Raw genomic sequence first — 20,844 nt, forward strand, 5'->3', positions numbered from 1 at the left:
ACACTTTATTGGAGTATTTCATCCTGGAGGAGTCAGTTTTAATACTAGAGGTATAGGGCAGGTTCGAGGAGGAGGAGGAGAGAGTGTGTTTCAAATACTGAGTACTCTGGATGTCAGTAAAGCTGTGGGACTGGATGGTATTTCACCACGAGTTTTGAGAGAATGTGCCAGGGAACTGACAGGGCCTTTGACCTGGCTTTTCAATGAAAGTCTGGCTGCGGGAAAGGTGCCCATGGAATGGAAGGAAGGTAAGATAGTGTCATTGCATAAGGATGGTAGCAGACTGGAAGTGTCTAATTATAGGCCAGTTTGTGTGTCATCAGTAGTTGTTAAGATTTTGGAGAAAGTACTGAGCGACCTTATACAGCATTGAGCAGATGAGGGTGGTGTTATCCGTGAGAGTCTACATGGATTTGTGCTCTTGTTTTAGCAATATGCTAGCCTTTTATAATAAAGTTACAAGAGCATTAGATGAGGGAAAGGTATATACTGCCATTTTCTTAGACTTAGTGAAAGCAATTGATAGGGTGCCACATGATAAGCTGATATTTAAGTTGCAGCACATGGGTCTGGTTGTCAGATTGGTTAACTGGATTCAGGCTTGGCTGTCCGATAGGTATCAAAGAGTTGTGTATGGTGGGACAGTTTCAAGGAAGAAGAGGGTTACAAGTTGGGTCCTACAGGGCTCAGTACTGGGACCTATATATTTTAACCTTTATATCAATGACATTGTCAGTGGATTGCAAGGGGATATTCAGTTGTTTGCGGATGATGATGAAAAGCTGGGAAGGATTATTAGTAATAGTGCAGATGTGGTAGCCCTGCAAGAGGATTTGAATAAGCTAGATAGATGGACAAATGAATGGGGGTGTCGGTTTAATGCAGCAAAACGTTAGGTCTTGAGGTTTGGGAAATATTGATGGGATGCTGCATACTCTATGGACTGTATGGGAGGAGTTATACTGGAGGAAATAGGGGAGACGAGATCTGGGGTTGATGATTGATAGAAACCTGAAATTTAGGGGACATATTGCAAAGGTGGTGAAGGTAACACAGAGGATTGCTGCAATAATGAGAAGGACACTGACCTACAGAGATAAAAGGATTATCATTCCATTGTATAAGTCTCTGATCAGACCACACTTAGACTATTGTTCTCAGATTTGGTCCCCAGGATTTGAAGGGGGATAAATTAACTGTGGAAAGGGTACAAAGGCAGATAACAAAGATGGGTTCAGAACTGTGCCTTGTTAGTTATGAGGATTGGCTGAGGGAATGTGGACTGCAGAGTTTGGTGGATAGAAGAAGGAGAGGTGATGTGATTGAGACTTTTAAACTGTTGAGAGGTGGTTATACGGTTGACACTCGGGAGTTCTTTCGCTTGGTTGAACAGCCCGAAGGAGTGATGACAAGAGGCCATCCCTGGAAGTTACGAAAGGAATCTGTGAGCAAGAGGGTGAGGAGTGGTTTCTTTGCATGGAGGGTGGTTGAACCATGGAATGCATTGCCTGATGGAGTGGTGAGAGCGAGAACAGTCAATGAATTTAAGGAGTGGTATGATAGACTTTGTGTTTCTTAAGGGGGGGACCTCCCCCTTGATAAGGTTTGATAGACTATGTTTCTTAGGAAGTACCTCCCACGATGAGTCTTTTGACTCCATGGAGGCCTGAATAATAATAATTTATAAATTCTTTATTATTATTATTGTCATTATTATTTCCACATTTATTTAAAATACTTTGCTGTCAAAGAGTAATAAGAAACATATGGCATAATGTAATCTTTGGCTTACAGAGGAGTCCAGTTCAGGCTTTATCAAAGGCCTAGGAATCAAGATATCATTAAATGTGAGATGTTCCTAATAGTGCCATTTTCTGGAGTGGAGATATTTTGTGTCATACCCGGGTTGTTCAGCTTTCCCACTTTTTTCATAAATACTCTTGGTATCACCCATAGACACTCCTCTGACAATTGGAAAATTGTTGTTACTTTAAAAAAAAAAATGTTGAATTTCAATCTTCAGATCTCTATCCTTAGTCAATTTTTCATGCACTTTTCTTCTTCTCTACTATCCCATTGTATTTCTACATCAATAAACCACACGTTGTTGTTGTTCAAATATAGTGATGTCTGTCTGTCTGAATTCTGAAGTCCCAATATCTTTGCATTTTCATTTTCAATAACTTTTTTTCATTTGCATATTCCCAAGGGTTTGGAAACCATGTTTCCTACACAACCTCTGGGATACAGCTTGGCGACTTGACCCCCTCTCTCACTGGACTTTCCACTTCCTATATAAAAAACTCTACCCATTTCAAAACCCTCATAGAAAATATAACCTTAAATAACACAGACATATTGGAAAGCTTTGACACCTCCTCATTGTTTACTAATATTCCCTTAATTGATACTTAACACTCTTAAAAAACGCTTTTCTTTCTGACATCTTAGATCTCTTTTCCTTTGCCATCTGTTCTGGTCATTTTTCTTGGAAGAACAAAATCTATAAGCAGATAGAAGGAACCGCCATGGGTTTCCCCCCTCTCACCCCCTCTTGCCAATTTTTTATATGGAAGATTTTGAAACACGAGCCATAGACTCAGCCCCTCTCAAACCTTCCATCTGGCTAAGATATGTAGATGATGTGTTCTCTATTTGGCCTCATGGCCCAGACACATTAGACGCCTTCCTTAGTCACCTCAACAGCCTACATTCAAGAATCTAGTTCACGATGGAAAAAGAAAAGAACAATTGCTTACCCTTCCTAGACACCTTAGTTACACGCGTTCCCAATGGTACACTTTCCTTCACGGTATATAGAAAATCAACGCACACAGGCAGATACATCCACAAACGCTCCCACCACCACCCTACTCAATAATATGGTATTATTAAAACTCTTACCAAAAGAGCCCGCAATCTTTGTTCCAGTGGAACCGCCCTTACAACTCAGCTTGACCACATACACAGCGATCACAGCATTAAAAAATAATCAGGTTCTCTCCCATTCCCCAGTCTATAACATACACAGCGATTCAATGGCTACAGCGATCACAGCATTAAAAAATAATCAGGTTCTCTCCCATTCCCCAGTCTTCTCTTCAAAAAGAGTTTAGAAATGCCATCACCATACTCCACATCTGTGGCACATCTGAAAAAATAGCCAAGATTTTAAAAAAGGACAACCTATACACAGCATTTAAGCCCCACCGCAAACTTGCTATCCTTATCCGCTCTACAAAATATCAGCTCCCTCCTCTCTCAGTGCCTGGAGTCTATAAAGTACCCTGTTCCTGTAAACTGGCATACTTTGAACAGACAGGCAGATCAGCTACTATCCACCTGGAGGAACATAAGTCATACATCTGCAAGCACGACTATGGTCAGTCAGGCTTTGCTGACCATGTCTTGGATACAACCTACAGGATCTCATGGGAAAAAACCACCATGCTCCACCACAGCAAATTCAAAAGAGAAAGACTATTCTTAGAATCAGCAGCAGCTCTCAGGAATGAACCAAATCTTAACAAATATGGTTGCATTAAGCTTCCTAGGGAAACGCTTATCACCAGAAGTCCCACTTTACATTCCAGGCCACCTACAACCGCCCTTAGAGGGCTCTCCACCTAGATAAGACTTTAGTGTCACCCACGTGGTTGGGCTTAGTATTGTTTGTTATTTTGTTTTTATGTTACATTAGTTTTTTTGTAATCCCTGAAGATGTCTCATTGACTGAGACGAAATATAGGAAGAATTAAATTCTGTTTTTAATCCTTTCTGAGTGCTGTATACAATCCATTAAGCCTCCAACATTATGAACTCTCTATAATTGAATGCAGGCTCTACTTCCTGCCACGTGTTATATCTTTTTAAGTTTTACAGGTTTTTACTATTTTACAGTTTTTACTATTTTGTGTTTTTTTTTTACTATTCTACAGTATTTACTATTTTGTATGATCTTCTAGTAAATTTCATTTTTTTGGAATAGGATGGATATGAGATTGCTTCTCTGCATTGGGATAAACCATATACGCTGTTTGGAAAGAAGTCAATGGACACTATAGTGTGAGGAACAAACTGCCATGGTGCCCACCTTCATAAGATGCAGGACCTCCTTTTACTGAGATGACTGCAACAATCCTACAGGGCATAAATTCCACAAACTTACAATAGCGATCAGTGGTAATTTTTGACCATTCTTCTGTAGCCATTTAATTGAGGTTTTGGACTTTCGGGATACATCCCTTGAACTCACCCATTGCTCCAGTTCATCCCACAGATATTCAGTAGAATTGAAATTAGAGCTTTGTGGAGGACAATCAAGTGTGAAGGACAATCAAGTACATGTTCACATGCCATGCATTCACAGTAGCTGCCTTATGACATAGTGCATTGTCCGGCTGAAAGAGACAATGCTCACTTCCATAGAAATGCCACAAAGTAGGAAGTAATGCATTATTGTCCAGAATGTTCACATACCTCTCAGAGTTCAATGTTCATGGCACAACAAACAGAGGTCCGAGGCCAAACTCAGAAAAATAGGATTATACCATCACACCGCCACCTCCGAATTTCATAGTTGAGATTTTGCACTCTGGTAAGAAACATTCACAGGGCATCATCCACACCTGTCCATCTGCTCAGTAGTGGGTGTTGCATGATTCGTTGATCCATAACACAATTTACCAAGCTTTCACATTTCACTGTACATGCTCTTTGCACCACTGAAGATGACATGCCATGTTGGTTCAAGTATTATAGGCTTTTGCATATTGTGGTCATGCAATGGAAACTGCATGTTATGAGCCTCAGAATGATTTTGTGCAGATTTGTGTTCTAGTTGATACCTGGAACTCCACATTGAATTGTCAGCCCGACGAATGATGGTGTTACATATTATCCTTCATAGCATCCTATGGTCATAATAAATTTAGTTTAATCCTTTATCCAAGTGTGAGCAAACAAAGTTTGCGCCTGAATATATCTTCAGGACTGGGGTAAGGTTGTACAACACTAGGCAACTCGTAGCAAAGGTGGAGCAAGATACCATCACTCCTATCCCAGTATCCGATGGTCAACTTTGGTGAATGTGGTCAGCCATCCACTGTGAGTAGCACTTGCAGTTAATTCCCTGTGCTTCCATTTCAGTATGGTAACACTGAAATGTCAACAATTTGCCAAACAGATAAGCCTGCAACATGGCAATCTGTCACAATGCCTCTTTCAAACTCCATCCGTTCCCTTCTCTGAGCTGTTTGACCCAGATACAGTTGCACTGATTTGGGACATCATATTTCTCCAATTTATATCAGCTACAAACATGATTGGTTAGATGGCAGGATGCAGCTTGCCCATGGGATGTCTGTTGACTTCTTTACAAGCAGAGTATTTAACATATTTATATATACCATATATATATATATATATATATATATATATATATAAATTAATATTGCATATATTTATAGAAGCATGTAAACTTTGCTATTTCATGAATATGTAATTAACAGTTTATAAGGCAGAAAACTAGAATAATATGATAGTAATTATTTTGTTAATAAAACATAACATTTCATCCTAGTTTACACCTTACTAAATCACAAGTAGTTGTGATTTTATAAGGTATAAATACAAAAACTAGTAAACAAACAATAAAGACTAACAAAGGTAACAACCACTATGTAGTTATAGAAAAAACTGATGCATTTTTAAAATGTTTTTAATTGTGCATTGTATTTCATTGTTCAGCACATTGTGTGTTTATGTATTCAAGTATGCGTGTTATTAGGATATTGGGAGTTTTTCCACTTGGTTATACTATAAAATAAAGATACAAGAAATTATATACTTGGTTTAATCCTTTATCCAAGTGTAAGCAAACAAAGTTTGCACCTGAAATATAATTAGGACGAGGGGAAACTCGTATATAGAAGCTAATGACTTCACATCACTAACTTTAGTATCCCATAATGCAAAGCACATATCCTTATGGGTATGTATAATTCTATGCATTATGGGAAGGATCAGTCACTACCCAGACCAGTTTTGACCTTTATTGAGGTCTCTTCAGTGGGAGCCAGACTCAGAGGTGGTACTAAGGTTGGAGTAATGCAGAAGTCATATTTTCATATAAAAGTTGCCGAAAGGATACTAAGGCAAGTGATGGGAAGTCATTAGCTTCTATATACGAATTGCCCTGATTATATTTCAGGTGCAAATTTTGTTTGCACTTGGATAAAGGATTAAACCAAGTATATAATTTCTTGGTATCTTTAATTTATAAGTATAACCAAGTGGAAAAACTTCCAACAACTATCTTTAACACAGAGTATTTTAATAATAAGGTGTGACCCCTTTTGGCAACTTGTATATGAAATTATGACTTCTGCATTACTTCAATCTTAGTATCACTCAACCCCCTGAAAAGCTCAGCGGTTCTCTTCTCAAAAAGGCCAATGTCTCCTGCAGGAGATGTATTACTATTCAATACTAAAATTCCCTGGCAGAAAGAAACAAATTACCTGGGTGTGATTCTCGACAAAAAGCTATCTTTCAACCAACATATCAAGTCTGCATGTGCAAAAGCATCTAAAGCCATAGCTCAGATCTACCCGCTAATTAATAGAAATAGCAAACTCAGCAACAGAATCAAATTACAGCTATACCAGATGACGATTCGTCCTATAATCACCTATGCCTCTCCAGCCTGGAGCCACACCTCTAATACTAACATTATTAAGATACAGCGAGTGCAGAACAATTGCTTGAGAATGATTTTGAACGCCCCGTGGTATGTTAGAAACAGCCAACTCCACAGAGACACAAATATTCCCTATATTCTCTCTTTCTACAATCCTTAGCTTCCAAATTTTTTCTAAAGACGTCCACACATCCCAACGATTTGGTTCAACAAGCTGCAGCATACGAGCCAACGGACATATTTAAATATAGAAGACCAAAAACTATATTAGCCTCCTATAGCGATACATAATCTCCATGCCCATTCAGGGCGAGCAAACTGCTCGTAAATTTTACCCTCACTGTAACCATGACAGATAGCGGGGAATATGAAAAGCATTTTGCTTCACCCTTAAAGAATAAATGTCAATTGTCAATTGTCTTAGTATCACCTCTGAGTCTGGCTCACACGGATGAAACCTCAGAGGTGATACTAAGACTATTGACAATTGACATAATGTTGAAACTGGTCTGGGTAATGACACTTACCATAATGCATTGCATTATACATGTCCACAAGGAGATGTGCGTTGCATTATGGGATACTAAGGCAGGTGCTGTAAAGTCATTAGCTTCTATATACAAGTTGCAAGTTGATTTTATTTCAGGTGCAAACTTTGTTTGCTTACACTTGGATAAAGGATTAAACCAAATATATAATTTATTGGTATCTTTAATTTATGGCTGGGATATATTCAAACAAGTTGAGATTTAGATTTATATTTAGTTGTTTAGGAATTAATACCATTTCCAAGGAAACCCAAATTTTTCTCTCAGTCATGTTCATAGCAACAGTGTAATAGTTCTGAATGACACTTGATGTCTCATTGCCAAAGCATCTTGTGAGTCAGCTGAAGAGAGCACATCTGATGACAAAGCTGAGGCCTAATTCCAGTGGTATTCAATATCTCAGATGTGTGCTTCTTTATAATAAGTTTCTCAATCGGTTTTTCTGTCTGTCCATAGTATGTATACACTGCTTGGAAAGAAGTCAACATCCCCATGGGCAAGGTGCATCATGCCATATAACAAGTCATGTGTTTAGCCAGTATAAATTGGAGGAATATAATGTAACACTTGACAGGCCTCTACAGAGCCCTGATCTCAACCCTACTGAACACTTATGGGATGACTAGAACTTCAGGTGAGGTTAAGGTATGTCTGCCCCACAACAGTCCAGGATCTCATTACATGCCTACGGGAAGAATGGCCCAAAATTACCATAAATCACTATCATATGCTTGTGGAAATTTAGTCCATTAGGATTACTGCTGTCACTGCAGTTAAAGGAGGTCCTACATCTTATTAAGGTGGGTGTCATGGCTATTTTTTCCTCACACTATGGTGTTTGTTGACTTCTTTCCATGGCCATGTATATATTAATGCACTTGTGTAGCTCAGTGGAATTAGTGTGTGCTGTCCATAGTGCTAGACTGCTCAAAGAAAGAGTATCACAAGTTCTATTCTAGTTGCCAACTACAGGAACTTTTATTAAACTTCTTATCGACCATTTCCCAAGTTAGTTGAGCTCTGGATCAGGCAAGCAGGTTTTTTCTCCCAGAAACTCATGTTTTTCATTCCATAAACTCAACAAAATCAACCATAGAACCCACACTATTTTTAGACAGTAAAGATAGTGTTAGGATTAGGGACCACAAGATGGTAGCACTTCTCAGCCACCTCTCTTCACCAGATGTTATGTACAATTAGTGATAATCTTAGGCCAGCTATCTCTGATTGGCTCCAGGTGGAAATTAAACTGCCCTCTCCGTCTCCAAAAGTTAGATAGGACTAAAAAAGCTTCACTTATTCCCAATGCAGGAATAAAAGGCATTAACTGATTATTGTTATTATTATATCTATATTAAAAAGTGGAATAGAGATAGTCTGATCTAGTTATTTATGCTGTTGAGGGGAATTTATTTAGTTAATATGGTAGAAATTATTTGTATCGTGGAGGAAAAGTGGTGAGAATGAGAAGCTATTCTTAAAAGTTGTACAGGGTGAACCATAAGTCAGGAAGAGGTATAAACATTTAATAACTTCTTAATTATTATTATTATTTGTTATAATGAAATACCAAACCTGGAGTTTCTTTTTTAATTTTATTTTGGAGATTTATCATTGCCACACTTCTAGAGCCACAGTGGAACTGGAACTCCCAAGGCACATTTTTGGTGAGCAAATAATTATGTTAAGATCTGAAATTAATTGGCCATCATTTTCTCTGGATCCAACATCTGCTGACTTCTTCCTTTGGAATTACCTGAAGGAAAAGGTGTATATGAACAAGCCCCAGACAGTCCAACAGCTGAAGGAGAACATCATCATCAAATTCTGAGAGGTACCCTCAAGGAGGGTACAGCATATTATAGTAGTACTACGTGAAGAACTTACATCATTACTTACTTCCTATCAACAAGTTTACTCCAAATCAATCTCTTATCTGTCAAGACTCCAACATTATCAGATTTTATATTTCTGTCTTCTAACTTTTTGCTGTATCAATTCACTATATATTAGTCTTCCTCTGAGTCTATTTTCTGCCCATCTGTCAGAGAACAATTGTTTTGCCAATCATTCCTCTCCCATTCTGTTTAAGTGACCCTGAGATTAGCTCTGCTAACACATCCTGGATGCTAACAATGTTAGTTTTTTTCCTAATATCCTCATTTTTAATATGATATTGCCATTGATGCCATATGTTCATACCCCTAATCTTTCTCAGGACTCTCATATCTGCGGTCTCTAGTCTTTCGTCAAGTGTTTTACTTCTGACAAAGCTCTCAGATCCATAAGTTAAAATTGGTTTGAAGACAGTCTTGTCTACAGCTAATTTAGTATTTTGACTAATTTCCAGCTTACCAGCTTTATTGGTTAATTAATTCACCATCTTCATTAAAAATTGTGCCTAAGTAGCTGAAATGTTTTACTTGTTCTATAGGTTCTCCATTCACAATACAGTTGATATTTTCAATGTTTCTACCTATTTTCATTGTCTTCATCTTGTTGCTGCTGATTTTTCATACCAGATTTATTACAACAGTTATTCGATTTAGGCAGGGAATCTTGCAAACTTGTACTGGATGTATTTAAAAGTATAACATCATCTGCATAAAGTAAAAAGATGAGATTAACATCTCCAATTTTGATATCAGGTTTAATACAACTTTCCTTCATAATGTAATCCATGTAGATAATGAATAATATAGAGGATAATGTACACAGGTGGTCTTTTCAGACCACCTCTTCCTGGCCTCTACCACAGATGGCAACACTATCGGCAAGATTTTTTTTTCTAAGTTGGTACATCTGTCATAAGCATTCATGTGAATTGCAAGTCATTATATCATGTAGTTTCTTTTATACAGTTGTGTGAAGCAAAAGTGTTGTCTGTATCCCTTGAAATGAATAAAATTGAGAATCGTGCAGTCATAAATTTCTTTGTAAAAGAAGGTTTAATGCCGAAAGAAATTAATTCAAAGTTCATAAAAGTTTATGGGCACTCTTCTCCTCTGTTTTCGACAATTATGAAATTAGCTGCCGAGTATAAACGTGGTCGTACTAGCCTTGAAGATGATCCACGTGAAGGACATCCAAAAAGTGTAACAACACCAGAAATCATTGATCAAATACACAATATGGTATTGGATGACCAGCAAGTCAAATTGCGTGAAATTGCTGAGATTATAAGCATTTAAAGAACATGTAGGATATATTTTGCATGAAGAATTGCAAATGAAATAGTTTTCTGCAAGATGGGTGTGTGCCAAAGAAGACAAACTCAGTTCCATCAGCAGGAAAGGTCATGGCATCAGTGTTTTGGGATGCTAAAGGCATTTTGTTTATTAATTATCTTGAAAAGGGTAAAACAATAATCTGGGAATATTATTCCGATCTTTTAACCAGACTAGATGAAAAAATTCGTGAGGAAAGGTTTGGAAGAAAAAAATCATCTTTCATCAGGACAATCCACCTGCCCAAAAAGGTGTTTTGGCAGTGAGAAAATTAAGTGATCTGCACTATGAATTGTTGGAACATGCATCCTATTCCTCAGATTTGGCTCCCTCTGACTTCTATCTCTTCCCAAAACTAAAACTCTTCCTCGCTGGTCAGCATTTTTCTTTGAATTAAGAGGTGATTGCTGCTGTAGAGGAGTGTTTTGCAGATCCTACTGAGAACTACTACAGGGATGGGATAATGGCACTGGATCATCGCTGGAATAAATGTATTATCATAAGGGAGATTATGTTGAAAAATAAAAATAACTTTGAAATTATAAATTCGTGTTAGGCTGAAACTTTTCAGACCACCCTCATATTAAGGATGATATAGAAAATGCTCTTGACCTAACAAAGAGATGTGATAATGATATCCATTTGTGAGTGTGAAAATCCACAACATAACAATAGTCAATGTAAATCTTTAACACCATGGACTATAGATGTGATAGTCATCTATCAACATCCAACAGTATGGATTGGTGATTTTAATAGCCATCATGAAGAATGGAAGTACCATAATGCTGCTGTACTGCTCTTGTTCAATAGGCAGAAATAAATAATATACATCTTGTATTTGATGCTATGGATAGAAATATCTTTAGATCAGCAGCATGGCATGCAGAGGAGTCTAATCCGGACCTTTGTTTTGTTTTGCTAAACACAGAAGAACAACCATTACTTTCTAACTTCCTAGTCAACATCGACCGGTATCACTAGAAATTGGCGTGACGCTACCTATGGCAAGATCCTTTCCATGACTGTGTTGGTATTTTAAAAAAGGAAATCGGAGAAATTTTGCAAATGAATTTGATAAATGTGTTCATTGGATACCTGCTAGAGTTGCCGATTTACAAGCGATTCGTAGGTGAAATCATATCAACTGCAAAAAAAATATATCCCTAGAGAGGTTACAGAAAAGATTATGTCTCCAGATGGAATAAAGACAGTGAAAATCTTCATAGAGAGTTCCTCAAAAGTGAAGCTCCTGAAATAGCAGATAAATTACTACATAGTCTGAACTCATCTCGAAAAAGAAAATGGATTGATACGGTTGAAAACCTTGACTTCAAACGATCGAATAGAAAAGCTTGAAATCTTCTCCAAAAACTATCCATAATTAATCTACATAAAAGAAAACATATAACGACCTCCCCTGAGAAAATAGCTAATCAAATTGTTAATATATCAAGGACACCTAGAGACCATAAACAAATTTATAAAGAACTTAGAGCACTAAAAACAAGTGCTCCTGATTTTTCACAACATGCCTTAATCTTTACTATAAATGAAGTAGAAACTGTCATAAAAGATGTCAAAGCAGGTGTTAAACTGTGAATGAAATTGTTTTGTATATTTCTGGTTTTTTTTTCATTCACATTTAACATAATATACCATATACCAAGCAAGACTTGTGTAAATATTATTTAATGTAAACAACTTATTTTATAATTTAATATTCATATAACTACTTTAATTTTGTCTAATATCTAATTATTTAATCAAAGATATATGTATTAATAGTGATAAGACTGTATTAAATATTATTAAGCTATTTTAATTATGACTATGTTAATATTATAAGAACTTGTATTTGATAATTTAACTGTGCATTAATTGAAATATAAATATTCTCTATTTATTCCTGTTTGTGAAAGTTTAACGTTATGTAATAGCCCAGTTTTATTTATGTTTTATTTTGTTGTCATGGAGACGCATGTAAGTAAGCGAGCGCGAGAATTGGAACAGAATGTGAAAAGGAGGTTTATTGAAAATGCTGAAAGTTTACTGGAGAGTTAAAGAGATCTCGAGAAGAATTTAGGCGGGAAAAATGGATATAAAAAGGAGGAACGCTGGAAAAAAAAAACATTAGGAGATTAGAGCATTGGAGATTTATTAGAGAGAGAAGGATTGGCATTAGGTTGGAATCGGGCATTCGGCAATCACAGTGCGATAATAGCGAGTCGGCAATTCACTCAAGCAACTAAATAAAGTCTACAAGTTGAGAAGCAGTTAGCTAATAAGTTTCTGAATAACAAATAAAGCAATGGAAGATAGCTGAGTGACTACTGAATGACTAGCGCTATTTTAGTTGAGATTTATTTTCAGGGCCGACCTTTCAAGGACACACTGAAACGTGAAGCATAGTAAGAAGTAACTAGCGAATAAATAGAGGCAACATGGTTGTGTTTAATGATAGCGGTGTTTAGAATTATAGTGCCTAAAGAATTATTTGAATGCCAGAGGAATGAGCATCTGTACATATAAAACCCCAAGTTAAAGAATTATTGTGTATTGCCCTAATTCAAGAGTAATCAGTAGTGCTTCATACAAGAACATCTGATTATATGTATTGTGCCCGTAAATTAATTCAGTTAATGCTAGAAGATTTATTTTAATGAGTGCTGTTTATTGTTAAAAGTGTTTACAGTTATAAAAAGTGTTTGTGTGTATGTTGATGAAAGAAGAAGATTAACGGTAAGATTATTCCAACTTTAATATTTCTGTTCAGAGAAGTGTGTGAGTTTCATCTTAGAATTCCCTGATGTTAACAGTAACTATCGCGGAGAATTAAAAGAAGCGTAAAATTAAAAGTGTCTGTTTATGATGAGGTATTACTGCAGTTTTTATTGTATTTGGAACTTAAGGAACTATGAAAAGACTGTGATATAGAGATAACAGATTTATCTTGTCAGAGTTTGATTGTACTTATCGGAGAAGCTGAAGTGATTGTGATATCTGAATTACTGATTTGAAGTTAAGTGTAAAATTTATGATTTTAAAATTAAATGTTTGTTTTTGTTAATGAAAAGTTGTATTTTGCCTGAATCTCTTTTACTGCACCATTCATAAAATATTCGAACCAAAGCGGGTGAATTAAGTTAGTTAAATATACTCGGCCAGTATATATATTAAGGAGAGATAGTTGACGGTTGATTTATCTTCAATTCTTGAACTAATCCAGATATAGAGTGGTGCACTCTATAAATATCAATTTTCTCTATATTTGTGTTAGAAATCAACTTACAACTTATCAAATGGTTAAGAACATCGTAATAGTAATCATTTCGGATCCAAAGTAAGGATTGACACGAAGTAGGATCCAACAAAATGGCGCAGTCGACAGGATGCTAGACAAGACCCTAGGCTTCGATGGTATCCATCCTGAATTTCTGATTAATAGTGGGCCAAATACTATAAAATGGCTTTCTGAATTCTTTTCCAATGTATTATTGACTGGCCAACTACCTAGCCAGTTTAAGAAGTCAAAAATAGTTGCTATTCTTAAACCTGGAAAACCACCCTAGGAGGCAAAAAGTTATAGAGCTATTGCTTTATTGAGTTGCACCTGTAAAATGTTAGAACACCTTCTGTACAACAGATCGTCCATACCAATCATGCAACTGAGTTGGCCACAAGAGGGATACATGATGTGTAGTGTTTGTAGAAAGCTCCTGAACAGATAAGTATTATTTTGAGTAATAATTGGTAAATTTGCTTGAATCTTACATAATATTATTTACTTTTCGTATCTTAGCATGTCTGGGTGATTTTTGTGTGTTTTCTGAGTATTTTAATTAGGAAATTGATAGATATGATTATTTGTGCACATGGCCCCCATCAAGAGAAATACAAAGATGGCGTCCAGGTCGCCATCTTTGTCTAAAAATTTTAATTTAAAGGATTTGATTCAGTGTACTGTTTGCGAAATGTATGCATTGAGGAGAGCAGTTGGAGTCTGGTTAAACAACGATTGTGGAGTGAATGTGTGCAGAAAGTGTAAGGAATGTGAGGATTTGAAGGGTGTTTCAAGTCGTGAGGGTGATATCGTTATTGAAAGTGTGAATGTAGAAAATAGTGATATGCGAGGTATGAATGTGAGTGACATTTGCAAGGTAGTACCAGATAGCTGTGAGAGTGGCGTCGAAAGTGAGAATGAAGGAAAACATACAGAACGGATGAATGAGTTAACGGAAAATAAAAATGATGAGACTGATGCAATGAGTGAGATTGCATGGTTAGGCAGAGCGATACACAGGGCAAATCGGCAGTTGGAGCATTGGCAAAAATGTTTACCGAGCGTACCGACTAATAAACGGCAAAAGTATGATAGGAAAAATAAGATTGTGATTGTGAGTGTAAACAAAATGAAAGAGCGAGTGTTGTATGGAGATTCCTTAGTAAGAGATGTGATAGTTGAGAGTTTAACAAAATCGTATCAATCTGGTGCGAACGTTAAGGATGTTAGCGAGTCAATTAGAATGCAAAAGCAGCAGGTGAAAGAATTGATAGTAGTAGCAGGTACAAATGATTTGAAAGGAGACAAAATGGCTATGAGAGAGGATTTGAAGGAATTGCTTGAGAGAGTTAGGATGGTGAGTCTGTTTCCGTGGTATGACAGTGAAGAGTATAGAAGGAGGGCAATAATCACTAATGACATTATGAGTGAATTATGCAGATGCAGGAGGAGTTGTGTGGAATTTGTGGATGTGTGGAGTGAGTTCAATGGGCGAAAGGATTTATATCAGATGGATGGTTTACATTTGAATGGATTTGGTATACAGAGATGGAGACTTGAAAAGGTGTTGAATGAATGTAATGGAAGTGGATGCGCAAAATTAGGGAAACTAGAGTTATTAAGGGAGGGGAGTACATATACAGACTTTAGGGAGATAGTTGAGTGTATGAATGTGCATAATATTCCTGAGCGAATACAAAAGACAACAAATCAGAAACTAGAGTTATTAAGGGGGAGGGAAGTACATATACAGACTTTAGGGAGACAGTTGAGTGTATGAATGTGTGTAATATGCCTGAGTGAGTACAAAAGACAACAAATCAGAATGGGATAGTTAGTATAAGGCATAAAAATAGGGATGGGACAAATGGGCTTCTGCAATTCATGTATACTAATGCCAGAAGTATTAGGAACAAGAAGGAAGAATTTTTGGCCTTGGTTGGCACTTCCAGGCCGCAGGTTATTGGCATTTCCAATAACCTTTTCTCTATCCTGCAGTTCCACTTCTATTCTCCTTGGCTACAGCCAAGGAGAATAGAAGTGGAACTGCAGGATAGAGAAAAGAGCACATTTGAGGCCATTTGGTGTGAGATTGAAACTAGCAGAACAAAATATACAGTTGGGTGCTGCTATAGACCAGGTGATGGAATAGATGGTGGAGATAGCATGCATAAGGAAATAGAAGAAATTGTGGAAGGAGGGTTATTATTACGGGAGATTTCAACTATGGTAACATTGATTAGAAGGAGGAGAGGACACATGGGAGGAAGAAATTGGATTTTATGCGGTTATTAAGGGATAACTATCTGGGACAGCATCTAATGGAAAATACTAGGGGTCATAGAGTGCTTGATCTAGTAATTGCATCTGTAATGAATATGATCACGTTGTCACCAATTGGTGAGAGTGATCAATAGGGTCTTGACTTGGGAGGTGGCTAAAGGTGTGGAATTTACAATTAAAACACGGTACATGTAGAATTATCGGGCTGGTAAGTATGACAAGCTTAGGAGTTTGATTGGTTCAGTGCCATGGCATGTAAAACTGCAAAGGCTAGATGTTGGTAGTGCATGGGAGGCAGTTAAGAAGTGTTTGCATGAGGCAATGGCTGACTGCATACCTAGAGTCCGAATAATAAATCAAGTAGGGATTAAATGGATGAAAAACACCATAAAGCTTGAGCTGCAAAAAAAGAAACAACTTTGGAGGGAATTTAAGGAGAAAGATGACCAGCAGGCACATGAACAGTATAAAGCGCAGGCCAGATGGGTAACGAGTGTGGTAAGAAAAGCAAAAACGGATTATGAAAGAACATTAGCCATGCAGGCTGAAGAGAATCCCAAACAGTTTTTTCGATATGTTGCAAAAGAAATAATGTATATGGCAGAATGATTTTAAAGAATGCCGATTGTAGGGAGGTAACCGAATCAGTTGATATAGTTGAATTACTGAGTGAGCACTTTGCAAGAGTCCAGGTAGTGACATTGCAGGAATGAATGAACCAATAGATTATTACAGGAATTGTGGTGAATGAAGTGGAGGTGAATAGACTATTACAAAACCACAACGTCAGTACTTCTGTGGGATTGGATGGTATACCAGCTCGTGTCATACGTGAAGCGGCTAAAGAACTGCCAGTGCCCTTGACCATTTTGTTTAATTTGAGTCTCGGGTCTGGGTTAGTCTGAGGGGGTGGAAAGAGGGGAAAATAGTTCCACTGCATAAAGAAGATTCCAAGACTGCTGTTGTAAATTACCGATCGATTAGCATATCAGGCATCATTGTCAAGGTCTTGGAGAAATTAGTGAAGAGAAAAATACGGGATTGGATAGATGAAAATGGGATTCTGTATGGGGGACAACATGGTTTTGTGAAGGGTAGATCGTTCCTCAGTAACTTGCTCACATTTTATAACACAGTGACAGCTGAACTGGATAAGGGTAATGGGTTTACAGTGATACTGCTGGACCTTGCTAAGGCCTTTGGCAGGATACTACATGTTACTCTAATCTGTAAACTGGAGCAGATGGGGATGGATATATAGGGTTAGTGAGATGGATAGGAGGGTGGTTGATGGAGAGATACCAGAGAGTGGTTTATTCTGGAGTGGAGTCCAAAAGATGGTTTGTGACTAGTGGTGCCACAGGGTTCTGTTCTTGGACCACTACTTTTTAATTTGTTCATTAACGATATAGGAAAGGATCTGAGAGGAAGTGTTCACTTGTTTGCTGATGATGCAAAGTTGGGTAGAGCAATAGTGAGCACACAGGATGTCAAAATTTTGAGATGATTTGGATAGTTTGGAGGACTGGGCTAAGGAAAATGGATGTCAATTTAATGTGGCAAAGTGTAAGGTTATGCATTTTGGGGTGAAAAGATTAGCAGCAGTATATCACATTGGTGGAACCATGCTCCAGGAGATTAATGATGTCCGGGATTTGGGAGTGTTGGTGGATAGGGAGTTGAAGTTTAGTGGGCACATTGCAAAAGTGGCTAAATCAACTCCTCAAATCACTTGGTTGCTGAAAAATACTTTGACAAGCAGAGACAAACAAGTTATTGTACCTCTTTATAGAGCCTTGATAAGACCCCATCTAGACTATTGTGTCCAGATATGGGTCCCAGGGTTTCTTCTTGATGGGGAGGAGGTGGAGAGGATCCAGAGACGAGTGACCAAGATGGTGGCAGGTCTATGAAATGAACCTTATGACAACAGACTGAAGATTTGTGGGTTGCAAAAATTTGTTGATAGGCGGAATGGGGCTGATATGATTGAGACATTCAAATTACTGAATGTTTCTATAAGATTAATCCAGAAGATATTTTTGAGAATATGATTGGTGGTGGGAGGACTAGGGGCCATACATGGAAGCTGGGCAAGAATGTGGTTAGCAAGGGTGTTAGAGCTAGGTTTTTTACTTGGCGAGTGGTGAATGAGTGGAATAAGCTGCCAAAGTATGTTGTGGGTGCCATGACTGTGAATGAGTTCAAGGCGAAGTATGATAGATATGATGTTAGGGCCTCCCTCAGTAAGTCTTTCGACTCCCTGGAGTTGCCCATAATAATAATAATAATAATAATATGTCCCAATTGAAGAAGCTGGTTTTAGAGAAAAATGTGGTTGCTGTGATCAAGTGCTCACTTTAACATCATTCATAGAAACTGGATTCCACAAGCAAGAAAAATCATCAGCTGTTTTCCTTGACCTTACAGCAGCCTATGACATAGTATGGCATGAAGGTGTTATATATAATTTCTTAGTTTTGTTCCATGTAAATAGACTGTGAACTTAATTTCCTCTATGCTCACGGAATGTTTCTTTCAAGTTACATTAGGAAATAAAATGTCCCGGGAATGAAAACTTAATAATGGTCTTCCACAAGGGGCAGTATTGGCACCATTACTTTAATCTATACATATGTGACTTGCCCACCACCACCATCTCACGCAAGTTCTGTTATGCTGATGATTCCGCAATTGCCATTCAACACAAAAACTTGAGTCAAGCTGAAGAGGCACTTCCAAAAGATCTGAAAACAATAGGTGAATATTACAAAAAATGGAAGTTCTGGCTCAATTGAAACAAAACAGAAGTATCAAGCTTTCACCTTAATAATCATATGGCAGATGCCACTTTGCATATTGCTTTGAAGAATGCTTACTACGACACAATAAGTTTCCAAAGCACTTGGCCATGACCTTGGATTGCATGCTCTCTTATAAGCAACGCCTAATAAATGTTGGTGTTGCTTATAAGCTGCTAAGTTAAGAACCCGTAATAACATAATACAGAAACTAATGGGCACGACAGGGGGAGCAACAGCTGATAATCTATGGATTACAGCTCTTGGACTAGTCTTCTCTGTTGCCAAATATTGCTCACCAGTGTGGCTAAATGGCATACATTTTAAACTTGTTGATTTCCAACAAATAATACAATGATACAAAAAATACTGATTTCTGGCACAATCAAATCAACGCCCACACTGGCTCCCAGTTCTTAACATTGTTCCACCAAGTCTGCGCAGGTTTAAAGCTCTCTTACAGGAGTATAAGAAAATCCTGTAGAACACAGCCATACCAATACACTTAGATCTCCCAGACTTGAGTGTACAACGATTGAGATCGAGACATCCACCATTACAATTAGCCCAACAACTATTACAATCTAACTTCGACTTGAAGTAAAAGTGGCAAGAACAGTGGGAGAGCCAGACAGATATTACAAAATTTTTTCTGAACAAATTACCAGAAAGTTTTGATGCTTGCTCAAACCTTCCACAAAAATCCTGGACTCAGCTTAATAGAATACAAACTGGTCATTTTGTATGTGTGGATATGATTTTTAAACAGGGTAAACAATTGTTCCCACATTGTGATTGTGGAGCTCAAAGACAAATCATCAGCCATATTGTGACCCAGTGTTATCTTAGACCATATTCAGGAGACAAATTAGACTTTCTAAGTGCTACTCCCAAAGCTACAAACTATTTGACTAATATGGATATAACCTTTTAATTTTATTGGTTTTTAAAATGACTCTTAATTTTATCTGCTTTTAAAATGACAGTGTATTGTACTGCATGTTTTGTTATTTATGCCATATGCATAAATATATAAATAACCTTCTTACCATCAGCATTTGTAAAACACAAGGGATAAGTAATACTATGTATTTAAGGCCATATATTTCAGCCTGAATATTACAGGCAGTCTTCAGTGGCAACAACAGTTAATTACAAAATAGAATGTGAACAGCCATGTGATGTTATGCATAAAACAACACAATGGTATAATTGAGGAAACATTAATAATTCATTAGCTCTATAAAAAAAAAAAATTCACACCTGAAGATGGCCTGTAATATTTAGGCTGAAATATATGGTCTTAAATAAATAGTATTACTTATCCCTTGTGTTTTTTCGTGTTAATTCAAGAAACCTCTCATGGCATAAGTATCTCTTTAAACAACATTTGTTAAAGTTATTCCACAGTAATCATTCTTCCTTTTATTTGCCACTTACCTAAGTAACTATTTTATATTAGCTTTGGCTTGCGCAGCTAATTTCCTCTTACACTCTTATTTGCCTTCACTACTATACTGGTTGTCCTTCTGGTTTTTGTACTGCTCATGTGCTTACTGACTGCCATTCCCTTTAAATTCCCTCTACAAACTTTTTTTGTTTCTCCTTCTTAATGATGCTACTCATCTATTTTTTTAATTCCCACTTGATTTATCCTTCTGACTCTTAAGTATGAAACCTGCTGACATCGGAGCTGCTACTACTGCCTTCAAACACCTTTTCCATTTCACGTGCACTATCCACATCCATCATTTGCAGTTTCTTATGCCACAGTACTGTTTTAAGCAGTCTCCTTAGTTTCTCACAATTACCAGCTCTCAAGTTCCTCACATACCCTTTCTTAACCCTACGGAGGTCGCGGCTGATCTGACAGATACAAACAAATTGTTTAATATAAATATTCTGACACATATCCAGTGTGTAGCTTGGAGGTCATGACTAGCTGCACATGCATATGTTATGAGTGATATTCTACGTTGTTTATGTGCTCATTTTTGGTTTA

General features: G+C 37.3%; 1 protein-coding gene across 1 annotated transcript in view; it reads left to right on the top strand.

Annotated features, from left to right (window-relative positions):
* LOC150097282 (adenylate cyclase type 10-like) overlaps positions 1-20,844 on the top strand; it is a 164,569-nt gene that overhangs the window by 39,922 nt on the left and 103,803 nt on the right. The gene's annotated exons all lie outside the window — the stretch shown is intronic.

This window comes from Typopeltis vanoorti, chromosome 17 (assembly GCF_054136105.1).
Source record: "Typopeltis vanoorti isolate ZY-2024b chromosome 17, IOZ_Tvanoo_1.0, whole genome shotgun sequence".
In the NCBI taxonomy this organism is placed as follows: Eukaryota; Metazoa; Arthropoda; class Arachnida; order Uropygi; family Thelyphonidae; genus Typopeltis; species Typopeltis vanoorti.